At 40.8% G+C, this 13758-nt stretch overlaps 1 long non-coding RNA gene across 2 annotated transcripts; it reads right to left on the minus strand.

Annotated features, from left to right (window-relative positions):
- Positions 1–2855: 2855 nt before the first annotated feature.
- LOC129646719 (uncharacterized) lies at positions 2856–7730 on the minus strand. Of its 2 annotated transcripts, none has more exons than XR_008712134.1 (2): positions 7663–7730; positions 2856–3024 (listed from the first exon to the last, which is right to left on the minus strand). It is a non-coding gene; the product is annotated as an uncharacterized LOC129646719 (long non-coding RNA). The 2 variants fall into 2 exon arrangements; XR_008712135.1 differs by lacking the exon at positions 7663–7730 and adding an exon at positions 3360–4260.
- Positions 7731–13758: the final 6028 nt, after the last annotated feature.

Below are 13758 nucleotides of genomic sequence, written 5' to 3' on the forward strand. Positions count from 1 at the left end.
GCGACTGAACTGAACTGAACCCACTTCTATAAGAATTGGGTCCTTGACCCAAGGACTGCAGTCCTTGACTGTGTCCTGAGCTGTAATAGTCCTCAGGAAGTCACCAAATAAAACTGAAACTCATCACTTTCACATTGTGTGCTTTTATTTCAGTTGATGTGTGCTTTCTTTTGTGGGGGCAGAGTATACACCTGGGCATGGAATTGCTAGATCATGTGGTGTGTGCATGTGTTCTCAGTCTGCTCAGTCACTTCAGTCGTGTCCAACTCTTTGTGACCCTATGGACTGTAGCCCACTGGATTCCTCTGTCCATGCAACTCTCCAGGCAAGAATACTGGAGTCGGTTGCCCTCCTCCAGGGGATCTTCCCAACGCAGGGACTGAAACAGTTTCTTCCGTGTCTCCTGCATTGGCAGGCGGATTCTTGACCACTGAGCCACCCGGGAAGCCCAGGTCATATGGTAGCTGCCTGTTGAATCTTTTGAAGAACCATCAGACTGTTTGCCAAAGTGACTGCACCATTTTTTATTTCCATCAGTCTTCTCCGTGGGTTCTATCTCTGGATACTGATTTGTCCCTCCAGGGCTCTCTGTGGTTGCTGATGTTTGTTTACCCTTTTATCTTTGGCTGGACATTTTAGTGAAATCTGTTTTCTCACAGGATGCAGTGTCAGAGAATGTAGCCTTCTGTAGTACACACAGGTACCCTGGGATGACAGTGGCTTTAGTTGATCTCTCTGTTTCCCTGATCTGTTAAACTGTCTGCCTCTGATGGTATCACACCCACTGCCAGCCTCCTCTAATTGCTGGCTGATTGTTCTATTGTTTTTGACAATGTCCTGGGGCATAAACCACTCCACAGTCCAATCCAATTTAAGTCCATTCTCTGCAGGGTAGTCTTTGAAGCGTGCCTTTGAGGTTTGTTCTGACCTCAGAAAGGATCCTCTTTATTGTCTGTCTCTTTCCCTGGTGCTCTTTGTTAAAATTCTCCTGGGTCTAAGGTTTAGCTGGTTGCTTATTTAAGGAGCTATGGGCCTCTTTTAATTGCTTACCACCGAACCTTTGTACCACTGCTCCAGAGCTGAGGCCAAGGGCTATAACCCACTTATCAAGAGATGACATTCCTTTCTCACAAGTGGGCCACTGGGTGGGGCATTAGCTTCTGGCCTTGGCTTGCCTCTTCACATGTGGAAACTCTGTCCTATCTACAAGCCAGTAGAGATGAGCCAATCAGGAACCAGTATTTTTAATCTGATGCAGGGGGAAGTCAGGAGAGCTGGGTGGAAGAAGGGATCATTGGACCACTCAGCCACACTTGCCTGGAATATGGCTTCTGTAGCACAGAGCTGGAGCATGAAATGCTCTGGCAGCCTGCCCTGCCAGGGGAGATGGTGTGACCCCAGGGGAAGAGATCCCTGGGTTCTGGGTTGAACCTGCTTGAGGTGGAGTTAAGGTCACAGTCATGGTGAGCTGGGGGGAGGAAAGTAGAGGGTTAAAATAACACAGACTCTGTGTTCTTACCTAGGCTGAATAGATTTTAAGTGTTTCTCCATTTGCTTATGTCCTTAGGGCAATATCCAGAGACTTTTTTTTTTTTTTTTAATTTCACTTATATTCACCAGTTATGGTTATTTCACCAGTGATAGGGTCAACAGAGCTCCTATTGTGCTATTTCAGAAACGTCTGTATCTGTGCTTTCTTAAGATTGTGCCATCCATATAAATCCCAATTTGGTTAAGATAAAATGAAAATTCTAACAACTACAATAGAACAAGGGGGGATCACCTACGAAAAACCCCAAATCAGTTGTAAATCACAATTTTTGCAACAGAAAACTAGTTGTAAGAAGATAATGAAATATTGCTGCCGCTAAGTCACTTCAGTCGTGTCTGACTCGGTGCAACCCCATAGATGGCAGCCCACCAGGCTCTGCCGTCCCTGGGATTCTCCAGGCAAGAACACTGCAGTTGGTTGCCATTTCCTTCTCCAGTGCATGAAAGTGAAAAGTAAAGTGAAGTCGCTCAGTCGTGTCTGACTCTTCACAACCCCATGGACCGAAGCCTACCAGGCTCCTCTGTCCATGGGATTTTCCAGGCAAGAGTACTGGAGTGGGTTGTCATTATTACTCAAGTATTAAAGGAAAATGGAGGGGGTGGTGTGAAAACCAGCTAATCATCTCACAGTGTCTGTCGGGAAGGAGCACAGGCTCAGCTTGGCTAGAAATGGTTCCTCTGGGATCTCACAGTCTGCTCTCTCAGTACCAGCCAAGCTGCAGGTTCATCAGAGCTTTGGCTGGAGGAAGTCCTGCTTCTCAGCTCTCTGTGGTTGCTGTCAGTTTATCTCCTTGCACTTGTGAAACTGAGGTTTTATTGCTTGCTGTTGGCTGTTCTCAGCTACCAAAGGCCCCCCACTTCAATACAACGTGAGCTTCTTGATGGGCCATCTCACAATACGACAGCCTTACATTTAGGCCACCAGGAGAATTTCTCTCTCCAGTCTTCTAAGCCAGAGTCTTATGTAATATTCATAGGAGTGACACTGCATCACATTTGCTATACAAACCACCTTAATCAAAGGCTTGATATCTTTTCATTTTTGCCATAATATATCATTTAGAAGCTCTAGCAGGTTCCAACCCACTCCAGTGTTCTTGCCTGGAGAATCCCAAGGGACGGCAGAGCCTGGTGGGCTGCCATCTATGGGGTCGCACAGAGTCGGACACGACTGAAGCGATTTAGCAACAGCAGCAGGTTCCATCCCCGCTCCAAGGGAGGTAATTATATGCCTCATTGGGGTCACCTTAGGGTATGTCCACTAAAAATCTATACTAGGAAAATTTTGAAAGAATACTTAACACTTGCCAGTCTACAAGGTTTTATTTAATTTTAGGAGAGTCAGTGGCGAGTTAGTAGTTGAACAGTCAGTTCATGGAGAAGAGCAGGATGAATATCTTCCTTCCAAGCCTCCCTGATGCAGAATCTTTCTCCAGGTAGTGCCCCGATCTTCCTGTATTTGCTCTGGAGGCTCTGATGAGAATCACAACATCAGATTACAACATACATTATTTATTTTCCATTTCTCCTTTACATTCTGTGGCTTCAGCCTCCAAGGAGCAGAGTTCATCCTTGCAAACTGTTAGTTCCAAACTCAATGTTGAAAATGAGAACTTTGGGAGAGGAAAGGTGTGAAGAAGCAGGACTGGGTTAGCCATGGGGAGGATTTTAGGAGACAAATGTATACATGAGATAAGAACAAGAACAGCAAGGAGACAAAAGGAAGGACTTTGTAATCTTGCTTTATAGTTCAGTAGCAAATCAAAATAAAAGAGGAATAAAATCAGCTCAGCTATTGACTCACACACCTTCTAAAATCTTCAGTTAATCAGTTAATGAATTTTTTTTTAAAGTTTAGAAGGTGTGAGGAGCATTCAAGGCTAAGATATTAGTCAAGATGAACACAGTGAATTTCATTCTACAGTCAGCAGTGACTCCAACTAAAAACTAAGGTAGCCAGTGTCTTATCAATGAGACACAGAAGGGCCATTTCTCTATACAGTTTTTTTGTTTGCTGGTTTTTAATTGCTCTGTCTTTCCTCATAGTTCTGGTACTCGGTAGACTGCAGGTATATGTTAGAGCAGAGGCTGTGGTTGGCTTTGATTGCCAGAGGCTGATTAATGATAGTCTTCCTAAGTAAGCAGAAGTTACCCATAAAATTGACTCTAATGGGTGCTTGGGGTGTCATTATTACACAGCTGCAGACAATAAGCCAACAGAGAAACAGATGATGTACATCTTGAAATCAAGATAAGAGGTGGTGCTTAGAGCTATAGTTTAGTAGAAATTGCAGTATATTTATAGTATTTATTGTATTTGTGGTGCATCAGTTTAACTGGCAAGAGTACAGTATCGAGAGCCATGGATCTGATGCTCAAACATGCATTGGGCATAGTATGTAGAATCTTCTATGCCAGTCACTGATGTGGGAGAGCCTTATAAATCAGAAAATCTGCACATATCTTTCATCTACTTAATCTCTTTATTGAATTTTTAATTTAAAGTATTATTATTATTTGATTTTAGGATGAATTCCCAGAACCTTACATAACCTGTAAGACTTCCCATTATTTTTTCTTTAGTCTCCTTTCAGCTCTTTCTTTCAGTGCTCTAGCCTTCCTGGTTTTCCTTCAGTGTAGCTTGGGTGTTTTCATACATGCTGCTCCCTCCATTACCAACACTTTATTTCCCTACCCATTATTGACCCTACTCACACTTCATTTCTCAGGTTAAATGGCCCTTCCCTGAGGAGGCCTTTTCACATCCTTGCAGTAAAACTAGTTTCCATGATATATGCTCTTAGAACTCCTTATGTCTCCCATGGTCCACTTGTAATGCTGCTCAGAAAGTATTCATTCTCTGGCTTTCCTGCTAGACTGAAAGCTTCCGGAGGACAGGTTGGGGCTGTGTCCTCAGCTGCTAGTAATGTTGGGCACCCAGCAGGCTGCTGTGTATCTACTGCTCAGGTCAAGTGATGAAGAACAGGATTTGGGGCCAGAAACAATCAGCCATCAGCTGAATGCAGAGTGCCACCCTAGGCAGGCTACTTAATCTCTCTAAACTTATTTTCCTTCCCTGTGAAAAAGACTATCTTCCTTGCACAGTTTTCTGAGAATTAAATTAAAAGAAATCATGCATATCAATCTGTAGGAACAGCATAAAAACTATGGTTGATTAAGCACAGATAACTTGGTTGTGGCTTTTCCATGGTATGCATCTCATTATCTTGTTATTTTTTTGATGAAAAATGTACATATCTCAGAGTGATAAGAAACATACTTCATAAGACACAAAACTAATTTTTTTAATAATGTGGCTTGTGTCTGAGTTTCTTTCTCTAGGCTCTATCACCCTTTATGCTGGGTAATTGCAGGTCATAAGATCTACAGCTATTTCCTCCTATGGTCATGTATGGATATCCCTGCCACGTCTCTTTAAACCTGGATCTCTCGTGTTATCCCTGTGTCTTAGAAAGTTTCCTTGTCTGTTGCTTTATTTTCTTTCAAGAGATTGATCGTGTTAGGAGTAACAGTAAAAGACAAAAAAGAAGGTTCAACAACCATAAAAATTAGCTTTTAAAGAGTGTCTAGAATAGTGCAGGAACTGAAACGTGCAAGAGTAAAACAGGATCACCTCATGGAATCATTGAGACATTTTTTTGTTTGGCCTACCATTTTTACCCCGGTAACCTTCCTTTTAATAACAGCAGTAAGAGCCAAGGCAATGTACTAAACACTTGCCATGTGTTAATCTTTGCCATAATACTTTGGGATAATAATATTTTCATTTTAGGAACAAGGTACAAGGTGGTAAAATGACTTGCTTAAGGTAAATTACGCCACTTATAGTATGATGGAGCTGGCACCCTTTACTACTTTGCTACTCAGCCCGGCATTTCTTGTCTCATAATCAGGAAGTACATTTCTCAGGTTTTAGAGTGAATCATAGCCACCTGAAAGCACTAGAAAACAAACAAACAAAAGGAACATTTCCCTGAAACTAATATAAGAAACTCTGATTTGGTAGCCTGGGTTAGGGCTTAGAAATTTATATTTTTAAGCCATATTTTTAATCAGTTAAGCACAGGAGTTCCACGGGTCAGTTTGAGAAGCATGGATCTATATAACCTTAAATAAAACATTTAATCCTTGGAGTTCTTCTATAAGGTAAGACTGAAATTCCAAAGTGGTTTTCTAAGTGCAAAAATCATTTTTATCTTGATGTAATCAAAATCAATATTAATTAACCAGAGTAATACTACAATTCAAAAGAAGAGGTTCCAAGTAAATAATTATCATAAGCATATATGCTTGTGGGATAAGATTGTGCTCAAATTCTAGGAATTGACATTTCTACTGTATAGTAGTCTGGTTTCCTCAGACAAATGTGACCATCATCAATGGTCGTTCTACACTGCTTTCTTTAGTTCCTCTTCTGGGTTGCCAGCAAGAAAGCATTTGCAAAAAAAATAAAAGCCCCAACAAAATATCAACAAATAAAAACTGATAAAATGTATTTGATTAATTCAGGTAAAAGAAATCCAGGGCCTATAATATAAGCCTGTGACCTTATTATAATAATTCCCTCTGCTTCCCTCTGAGAAATTAGGATGGGCCTGAAATGACTTGCTTATAGTTGATTGTGCCTTCCCCCAATACCCCGTTTCCTCTTTAACCTCTTTTGTGTATTTCTCACTAAAAATTACATCTCCAGTCAGACAGAAATATAGCACCTGTCCTGATTTCAAGCTTTCCTTTGCCATGTTTCTCTTGGTGAATCCATGATCAGATTCTCCCGAGGCCAATCAGAGTAATCAGCCTGCCCAGACTGACCCAATTAAGTTTAATTAGTTGTTTTTTTAGCTTTAAATTTCCTAGCCAGGTGGATTTTATGATTTTTATTAAACAACGAAGAAGAGCTGAATCTTTGGAATTAGTTGGCCTCTCAGGTACTTTCTGCTGGTAATAAAACTCCAGGAAATCTTAGGTCTCCATAAGGAAGTCAAATGATACTAAAACAATTTGAGTCTGTTTCTCTCTGGCTCTAAATGAAAAGTGTTCCTGTCTCCATGTGAACAAACATTAATCTTATCTATGATTCTTTGCTAAGATTATGTTACACGGTGGACTTTACATGGCCGTCTAAGTCTCACCACTCCCCAGATGGCATCTTTTTCAACTTTTTTATTGGTTGAAAATCAGCTGGATGAGTTTGAACATAGGCAGTAAAGGGGGTTTCAAGGAAGTAGTGAAGGATTTAGAATGAAAGCAAAATTAAAGTAAGCCAAGAGGCAAGTTAGATGGAGAATAGGCCTCCTAAGACAGATGTGCCTTGGAGAAAATAAATGAAAATAATAGTTAATAAAGGAGGAAAATTAGGATTTTGAAGGGGCTGTGAGCTAATATTAAGCTGTTTGGGGGTTAGTAATTTTATACAGATTGCCCATATTAGATGCCAGAAATGCATTTTACTTTAATTTTCTCAGATGAGTTCTTGTAATATTGTGAGGTAATTATTATTCACTTCGAAATACCACCTCACAGGTGGCTGAATGGTAAAGAATACACCTGCCAATGCAGGAGATGTGGATTTGATTCCCGAGTCAGGAAGATTCCCTGGAGGAGGAAGTGAAAACCCACTCCAGTATTCTGGTCTGGGAAATCCCATGGACAGAGGAGCTTGGCAGGCTACAGTCTTTGGGGGTCACAAAAGAGTTCAACATGGTTTAGTGACTAAACAAGAACACAGTTGTTGATCATATACATGTAAGTACTCATGTGAAACTGAAAAGTGTTAGTCGCTCAGGTGTGTCTGACTCTTAGTGACTCCATGGACTTAGCCCACCAGGCTCCTCTGTGCATGGAATTCTACAGGCAAGAATACTGGAGTGGGTAGCCGTTTCATTCTCCAGGGAATCTTCCTGACCCAGGGATAGAACCCCAGTCTCCTGCACTCAGATTCTTTACCAATGAGCCACCAGGAAAGCCCTAGATATGCATCAAAGGACACTTGTGGTTCTCCCTTCCTCTCACACTCCTACATCCTTCCCATCTTTTTTCTCAGCCTCCCACTCAGTTTCCCTAGCCCTCATCCCCTTCTTGTGCCCTCACCTTTTCTTTCTCTCCCCCCGACTCTTTTCTTCCTGGTCCTCCTTTTCTCTATTGCTGCTGTATCCCTTTCTCATCCCTTAACCCAGCGTTTATCAAGCTTTTCTGTTCATTGGAATCACCTGGGGAGATTGTTCAAGCACTATTGCTGGCCTCCACCCCCGGAGTATCTAATTCAGTAGGTTTGCATTGGGACCTGAGAATGTGTATTTCCAGCAGTTTCCAGGGGCTGCTGCTGCTTCTGGTTCAGGGACCATACATTAAGAGCCACTTTAACTGACATGATGACCTGGTCTTTGCTTCCATGTTAAATCAACAAAACTTTTAGATCCATCTTAGGATTTATTTGTGAAATTGCCAGTACTCTCCTAGGTGATCTCTGCTATCATTCTAGGTAATGAAAATTGGTGTTACGATTACTTAAAAATGAATATTTGATAGCTTTTCTGATGCATTACTGTAATATTAATACTATCCATCAGAATCACTTTCCAAATGGAAAGAACTGAAGCTCTCAAATTGGGGTAATCCCTGAGCTGTATGTAATGCTGCCTCAGTGAATTGTTGAGGCAAGAAAATTAGAAAAGCATAAAGGATTGTGACATTTTTCACCCAATTTAAAAAACTTCTAATTTTATGTCCAAGGTAATTGCTTTTTGAGTCTGCTTTTCTTGGCTTCTGCTGTCTTGCACACTATTAAACTATTGCCCCCTGATACATATTAAATATGATTTAGTTACCCTATCTTTGGGAAGAGATGCTAAAACTTAGGAGGACCAGTTTCCTAGCTGCTAGGCAAGAACTAGTTGTCAGGTGGCAGGGCTACAGTGGAGACAGAATAAGGGTTAAGGCTGGAGTTGGGGGGCGCACAGAATGGTGACAGAATGATATTGCTGGAAACGTTTTCTAACCCTAAATTTGAAAACGAAGCACTCAGTAACATTTGGTTAGCATTTCTTCCTCCTAGAAACATTCTCACATATTCCTTTCTGATATCTTTGAATTTCATTGGCAGTTCTTTCCTCTCTTTCCTTTGCTGAATCCTCATCTTGTAAAGGCCCCTGAATATTGAAACATCTTAGAGTTTTCAGATCCCTTCTGGTTATAGTCTATTCTCTGAGTCATCTTACACAGCCTCCTATCTTGAGATAATGTATATGTGCTACTGGATTCTAAATTTATCTTCAATCCTGATTAATCCTCTTAGCCCGGACTTCTATATGAATGTTTAATTTTCATCTCCATCATTCTGTGATCATAAATAATGCCCTTATTTTCTTCTAGAAACTGTTTCTCTTCCAATCTTTTTCATCCTGATACATTGCATTTCTATTTCCTCAGTTGCTCAGGCCAAAACTGTTGGTACCATTCGTTTCCTCTCGTGTTCATTTCTAACCCATTGATAAAATCCTGTTAGCTCCAGCTTTGAAATATTTCTTACCACTTTCACCCTTTTGCAAGCCACATTGTTCATCCCTTGGATTCCAGAAATATTCTGTTAGCTGATTTCTCTGCCTCATCTTATACCCCTCTATGATCTTCAGAGCATCCAGAGTAAGCTTATAAAATAGAAATTTATAATGTCATTCTTTTGCTTAAAATGTTCCCATAATTCCATTTTCCAGGGTGGACCCTCTGTTAAACCTTTTACTATGACCATAAGGACTTTATCTCGTGGCTCTCTCATTTGACTTTACTTTGTCACCAGCTCAGAACTGTGGCTTACTGCACACACCGTGCTGTTAATCTCTGTGTCCTCTACAGTCGGTTCCTCTGACTGGAATATTTTCTCCCTATTTACCTGACTCCTACCAACTCTTACAATTAGATTGTCTCTCTTCTCTTAGATTTTCCCAGATATTATTTCTCATTCCTTCTTCCTTTGCTTGCATGCTTGGTTAGAGAACTGCTTTCCTTCCTTCCCCAAACCTCTATGCATGTTTTTACTCATTTAATACAATAACAATCAATTGTCCATTTCTATATCCGTGTACTCTTCTAGGTTGTGAGTTTCTTAAGAGGTGACTTAGACAGTGAAAAATTCACTTGAAATGTGGCAGACATGGGTTTGATCCCTGGGTTGGGAAGACTCACTGGAGGAAGAAGGCATGGCAACCCACTCCAGTATTCTTGCCTGGAGAGTCCCCATGGATGGAGGATCCTGGAAGACCACAGTCCATGGAGTCACAAAGAATCCAACACAACTGAGCGACTAAGCACAGAATAGCACAAGGGCTGAGAATTAGTCATCCATGTGTTACCAGAGTCAAACTCGGTGCCCAGTGCATAGTAACAAATACTCAGTGCATGTTTAGAGAAGAAATTAATGAAAGATGAGGCTGAATATTAGTTTGGGGAAGAAAGTTGGACAGATTTCCCAATCATAGTACCAAAGGAGAGAAGGATAACAGTGGATAGAACAGGTTTTATTTCACACTATTATTCAGATCAGATCAGATCAGATCAGTCGCTTAGGGTGGTCTAAAAAGTTAAAGGAGATTTCATGTGATGGATTCTCTTTTTTTCCCCATTGTAACTTAGGTAGTAAAAACATCTACAAAGACCAAGAGGATTGGAAATGTGTATGACCCTTGAAACAATTAGTCTTCTGGAATGGCCATTTTATAAGAAGTGACTTGTTAAGTCAGATTTCTTATAGGATTAAGTAACAGAAACTCAACTCAAGGACCTTAATTCTATCAACCTCTCCCTCACCACCAAATGAGTACTGTAAGGAACTGGTAAATCTATGGGCACAGTTGGTATCATAAAGTCACATAATGTCAAATATTTTTCTGTCTCTTCTTTTTTCTATCTTTGTTTTCCTCTGTGTTCCTTCCACATTCCTTTTACTGTGGAAACTGTCTTCATGTGGTAGGAGACATTTAGAGGTTGCAACCATTGCTATACTTACATCATTCAGACTAACAGCCCAAAGGAAAGACACTTATATTGATTAAGTTTCTCTGAAGCCCCCAGATTGATCCAACTTAGAGTCTGTGCTTGTTGCTAAGCCAGCCGCCACTGTGGTGATCAGTTCAGTTCAGCTGCTCAGTTGTGTCCGACTCTTTGCAGCCCCATGGACTGCAGCATGCCAGGCTTCCCTGTCTATCACCAACTCCTGGGGCTGACTCAAACTCATGTCTATTGAGTCAGTGATGCCATCCAACCATCTCAACCTCTGTCATTCCCTTCTCATCCCTCATTCAATCTTTCCCAGCATCAGAGTCTTTTCTAGTGAGTCAGTTCTTCGCATCAGGTGGCCAAAGTATTGAAGTTTCAGTTTCAGCATCTGTCCTTCCAATGAATATTCAGGACTGATTTCCTTGGATCTCCTTGCAGTCCAAGGGACTCTCAAGAGTCTTCTCCAACACCACAGTTCAAAAGCATAAATTCTTTGGCACTCAGCTTTCTTTATAATCCAACTCTCACATCCATACATGACTACAGGAAAAACCATAGCCTTGACTAGATGGTCCTTTGTTGGCAAAATAATGTCTCTGCTTTTTAATATGCAGTCCAGGTTGATCAAAGCTTTTCTTCCAAGGAGCAAGTGTCTTTTAATTTCATGGCTGCAGTCACCATTTACAGTGATTTTTGGAGCTCAAAAAAAATAAAGTCTTTCTCTGTTTCCATTGTTTACCCATCTATTGCCATGAAGTGATTGGACTAGATGCTGTGATCTTAGTTTTCAGAATATTAAGTTTTAAGCCAACTTTTTCACTCTCCTCTTTTACTTTTATCAAGAGGCTCTTTAGTTCTTCTTCACTTTCTGCCATAAGGGTGGTAATCTGCATATCTGAAGTTATTGATATTTCTCCTGGCAATCTTGATTCCAGCTTGTGCTTCATCCAGCCTGGCATTTCTCATGATGTACTCCACATATAAGTTAAATAAGCAGGATGACAATATGCAGCCTTGATGTATCCTTTTCCCAATTTGGAACCAGTCTGTTGTTCCATGTCCAGTTTTAACCATTGCTTCTTGACCTGCATACAGATTTCTCAGGAGGCGGGTCAGGTGGTCTGGTATTACCATCTCTTTCAGAATTTTCCACAGCTTGTTGTGATCCACACAGTCAAAGGCTTTGGCGTAGTCAATAAAGCAGAAGTAGATGTTTTTCTGGAACTCTCTTGCTTTTTCAATGGTCCAATGGATGTTAACAATTTGAACTCTGGTTCCTCTGCCTTTTCTAAAATACAACTTTAACATCTGGATGTTCACAGTTCATGTACTGTTGAAGCCTGGCTTGGGGAATTCTAAGCACTGTGGGGATAGGGAACACTATAAAGGGCCAGTCTGAATCATGTGGTCACGTACAATGATGGGGTGGTTGTTATTTGCTTAGTATCTCTGTTACTTATAGGTAATCCTAACAACAACAGCACTGACTTAAACAAGATAGAAATACCTTAAGATTTATGCTTCATGGAACTTTTAGAGGCTTAGGTTTATTCTCTCATGATGCTTTTTTTCCCCCCATGTGGAAATATGAAACATTTACTTTAAGTATCAGACAAGGACACCTAAGTAATCCAATTTTACTACACCATTATAAAAACCATCCCTTCACCACAGTGTAAGATTTAACTGCATGTGCACAAGGGGACATGTGATATGAAATGTATTAAGATGGCTGCTGTCCTGCCAGGACTTCCAGTCCCTATCCAGGTCCTACTGCAATACTGGTGGTCCCAAGAGTTTACAGAAGCAAATCATTTAAAATAATAATAACAAAGCAATTAAAAAGACAAATCAAAATGCCTCAGTAACCGTATGTCCAATTCAAACTTTATCTATTTAATGTTGTGTTTGCTTCCCACTAACAAATCTTTTCTAAAACCAGCTTAAACATCTGGAAGTTCACGGTTCACATATTGCTGAAGCCCGGCTTGGAGAATTTTGAGCATTACTTTACTAGCGTGTGAGATGAGTGCAATTGTGCAGTAGTTTGAGCATTCTTTGGCATTGCCTTTCTTTGGGATTGGATTGAAAACTGACCTTTTCCAGTCCTGTGGCCACTGCTGTGTTTTCCAAATTTGTTGGCATATTGAGTGCAGCACTTTCACAGCATCATCTTTCAGGATTTGAAATAGCTCAACTGGAATTCCATCACCTCCACTAGCTTTGTTTGTAGTGATATTTTCTAAGGCCCACTGGACTTCACATTCCAGGATGTCTGGCTCTAGGTCAGTGATCACACCATCGTGATTATCTTGGTCATGAAGATCTTTTTTGTACAGTTCTTCTGTGTATTCTTGCCACATCTTCTTAATATCTTCTGCTTCTGTTAGGTCCATACCATTTCTGTCCTTTATTGAGCCCGTCTTTGCATGAAATGTTCCCTTGGTATCTCTAATTTTCTTGAAGAGATCTCTAGTCTCTCCCATTCTGTTGTCTTCCTCTATTTCTTTGCATTGATCACTGAGGAAGGCTTTCTTATCTCTCCTTGCTATTCTTTGGAACTCTGCATTCAGATGCTTCTATCTTTCCTTTTCTCCTTTGCTTTTCACTTCTCTTCTTTTCACTGCTGTTTGTAAGGCCTCCCCAGACAGCCATTTTGCTTTTTTGCATTTCTTTTCCATGGGGATGGTCTTGATCCCTGTCTCATATACAGTGTCATGAACCTCAGTCCATAGTTCATCAGGCACTCTGTCTATCAGATCTAGTCCCTTAAATCTATTTCTCACTTGCACAGTATAATCATAAGGGATTTGATTTCGGTCATACCCGAATGGTCTAGTGGTTTTGCCTACTTTCTTCAATTTAAGTCTGAATTTGGCAATAAGGAGATCATGATCTGAGCCACAGTCAGCTCCTGGTCTTGTTTTTGCTGACTGTATAGAGCTTCTCCATCTTTGGCTGCAAAGAATAGAATCAATCTGATTTCGGTGTTGACCATCTGGTGATGTGCGTGTATAGAGTCTTCTCTTGCGTTGTTGGGAGAGGGTTTTTGCTATGACCAGTCCATTCTCTTGGCACAATTCTATTAGCCTTTGCCCTGCTTCATTCCATATTCCAAGGCCAAATTTGCCTGTTACTCCAGGTGTTTCTTGACTTCCTACTTTTGCATTCCAGTCCCCTATAATGAAAAGGACA

This window comes from Bubalus kerabau, chromosome 3 (genome assembly GCF_029407905.1).
Source record: "Bubalus kerabau isolate K-KA32 ecotype Philippines breed swamp buffalo chromosome 3, PCC_UOA_SB_1v2, whole genome shotgun sequence".
In the NCBI taxonomy this organism is placed as follows: domain Eukaryota; kingdom Metazoa; phylum Chordata; class Mammalia; order Artiodactyla; family Bovidae; genus Bubalus; species Bubalus kerabau.